We start from the raw sequence: 3,258 nt of genomic DNA, 5'->3' as shown, positions 1-3,258 counted from the left end.
AAATGAGGAGCTGATACCAAGCGCTCAAGTAGAAAGAAAATGTTTTGAAAAGAATGATGGCAACAGATGTATAAATGTGCTTGACACAATGGATGTATGGATTGTGAAAGTCTCTCTAACACCTTGCTAAAGAGGGACACTTCTTTCTTAGGTGGTTGCCCTGCATGGTCTCCTTGTATCTTCTCCTCTGCCGTCAATGTTCTTGTCTTCCCAGCTTTTTCAATTACCTTCAAACCCACATCTCAGTTCTCTCTTCAACCAAGTTCTATTTGTATGCTATTTCCTCACGGTCCATGCCTTAATTGTACTACCCTGCCTTTCATTCCTCTTTCTTTGATCTGGCCCTACTGTGATCCAAGCCTTCTCTTTGATCTATTCGAACATTGTTTTGCAGCCTCTACCCCCACACCTTTATCTGTCATCTGCTACATTTTGAACAAAGCAGTGTTGTTCTTTCTAATTTCAGAATATCTCCCCTCCCTATCACAGTAGATTTTCAAATCTGAGACCTCAGATGAAAGTTCATCTCCTCTTGCTATTCCTGTTAGAGGTAATAGGCTCTTGTCACAGTGGGACTGTTTGTTTTTATATTCAAGCCTCTAGAACAAAAACTATTATGCAGTATAAAATATTAATCTGTGGATTAGTCCTTCTCAAACATTGCTCCCAACAATAGAACATGTTTTCCCGAGGACCTTTGGACTTGGCCCAGAACAGCCTGGCATAAGCTGAAATCTGTTTTAACGCTGAAAGACAAACAAAACCAAAAAAGTATGCTTTTTGGCATCCAAAATGCATCCCTATCAGTTAACTTAAATCATTTAACCCAAAACCTCTCAGTGGAATTGGTACTCCAGAATTATACCATGATGGGCCTATGATTTCAGCTATCCATTAGGGAGGGAGGTTTGTCCAGACACAAGGCCTAAACATTATATGACAAAGTAACAGCCTATCAATGACTGAAATTATTGCATGGTGTCCCAGGACTTAGGATTAAGATGAGATCCCATTAGTTCAGTTCCATTCAAGAACTTTTGTTAATTTCACAAATAAGAATCAGCACAGAGCTGGCCTCTGGGAAATGGAAGTGAAGTATATCTCCACTTTGCAACCTCACCATTTTCTCCGACATCAGCCACTCTCTTCTCCACAGCACACACTCCCTCTCTCTCTCTCTCTCAGGGAGTTCACCAAAGCCACGAAGCTCTCACACTGTTTGAGGTGTTGTGATCTACTAGGGAGAAGGAAACAACTCATAGTGCAGGACTGGAACAGGTAAGAATAACCAACTATATGACTCAGGAGTAATTCAGAGCAAGCAATACTCAGATAAGATATGCAAAGGTCCTCAAAGCAAAGGGTACGGCCTTCTCCCGGAAGTTCTCCTTCTAGGATTCTTTCCCTTGGGAGTGTCCTCCAGGCTTGGTGTTTTGGTTTTCATCAGCCCATTTTACACTCATTGTTGGTTACCAGGTGGATTCCAAAGCCAGCTCCTAGGCATTGAGACAGAGCCCCAGATGGCCAGTGTATCCATCTACTCTAAGAGCTATTTCACATAGGTCATGAACAAAGTTCCAACTGGTGGTGGTAAACTATCCGCCTCACAACTATAAGTGTAAGTCAAAATGTACTGCTAAAATTCATAGGAACCTTTATTTAAAAAAGAAAAAAATCTAAGTCTGAAGCCACTGTTTCTCTACATATCCTCCGTCTAGGTCTGTACACTCCGGAGGGTGGTATTTCCACTTCTCTCACCTTTCTCTGAAGAATTCTGAGCTCTTCAATGTACACCACCATCAAAACAGAAGTCTGGCATCTTTGAGGGACACAAATCCTCTTCCTTTTAAATGTTGAGTTTGGGGAACAAAAAGAAATGTGAAGGGGCAACATCAGGGCTGTAGGGGGTGGAGGGGTAGGGTAAGCTTTCCCAGTGAAATTCTGATAGAGCATCCCTTTCTACCCTCAAAGAGGGAGCAGGTCCATTGCTATGGTGGAAAGGAATTCCTCTGTGGAAAGGGTTGACATCCAGCTGCTAATTGTGAGGTTGGTGATTCAAACCCATCAGACTGCTCCTCGGGAGAAAGCTGTGTCTGTCGGCTCCCAGAGCATTCTCCGGCACAGTTGATTGGGTCTCTTTAACCTGGAATCAACTTAAGACCAGGAAGATTGGTTTGGGGCTTTTTTCACAAATGAATTTTCGGTTTCCTTGAAACTTCTTAATAAGCCCTCCCTCAACTGTCTCATGTCCTTCACTTTTGAAATCCAAGAACCAGTCACCATAACCTTCTGAGCTGCTCTTTCTCCTCGAATTGGCTCAGCAGATTCCCTTAGGCTTAGAAGCTACTGTTTTCATTGAATTTTTTTTTAAGAAGTCTTGGTTATGAATTGGACTGTGACCCCCAAAGCTGGCAGTTAGATTAACACCAGCAGCTCCTTGGGAGAAAGACAGGGCTTTCTACTCCCACATGTGTTTGATCTCTCTAGTGGGAGAGATATACCTCGGTCCTTGGCTTCTCACAAGAAAGAATTCACGCCTGGTTTGTGATCCAAGTGAATTGCATGAACGTTAGAAGCAGTTTCAGGTTCTACAGTAAATGGAACACAAGCCAGACAGAGTCCGTGGCGCAGTTGCCAGTTGCGGGACTGCAGCCCGGATATGCTACATTGTATAGCAGCTGCTGGGAAAGAGCAGCCAGAGCAAAACCTCTGACCTTTTCAATTCCTCCGCAGGGAGGCGTGGTTGACGACCCTGGTCGACCCCATTGGCTGAATTGAAGTCACCTGGCCCAGATGGGCCAATCAGATGCAACACCCACCTAGGTGTTCCACACCTTCCTGACTGGACGCTTGAACCTGTGAGCATGCGTAATGGACACCCCAGTCCCTGTGTTAGGCTACCTAACATAAACAGTTACAGTCCCAGAAACTCACAGGTGCAATTCTACCCTGTCCTACAGAGTCGCTATGAGTCAGCATTGACTCAATGGCAGTGCATAATGAGAATAAGAAATGTGAATTACTGGGAGAACTTTAGGGGCTCATACAACTCTTATCACAATCCGTACATACATCAATTGTGTAAAGCGCATTTGTACATTCATTGCCCTCATCGTTCTCAAAACTTCCTCTCCACTCAAGCCCCAGGCATTAGGTCCTCATTTTCCCCTCCCTCCCTGCTCCCCCCTCCCTCATGAGCCCTTGATAATTTATAAATTGTTATTTTGTCATATCTTGCCCTGTCCGACGTCTCCCCTC

At 44.1% G+C, this 3,258-nt stretch overlaps 1 protein-coding gene across 3 annotated transcripts in view; it reads left to right on the top strand.

The window, feature by feature from the left end:
* The window catches only part of TMEM45B (transmembrane protein 45B), a 70,302-nt gene that overhangs the window by 28,321 nt on the left and 38,723 nt on the right, over positions 1-3,258 (top strand). The window contains exon 1 of one of the 3 annotated variants that reach the window (XM_045295572.1): positions 2,750-2,858. The exons of the other annotated variants lie outside the window; for them this stretch is intronic. The gene's annotated coding sequence lies outside the window, so the exon portion shown is untranslated. Of the gene's footprint in view, positions 1-2,749; positions 2,859-3,258 lie in introns of those variants that run through there. 3 annotated transcript variants of the gene reach the window in all.

The sequence above is a fragment of the Echinops telfairi genome, unplaced genomic scaffold (assembly GCF_000313985.2).
Source record: "Echinops telfairi isolate 266 unplaced genomic scaffold, ASM31398v2 ScPeMD7_5592;HRSCAF=6446, whole genome shotgun sequence".
NCBI classification, from domain to species: domain Eukaryota; kingdom Metazoa; phylum Chordata; class Mammalia; order Afrosoricida; family Tenrecidae; genus Echinops; species Echinops telfairi.
This window is presented reverse-complemented; position numbering and strand designations above follow the sequence as displayed.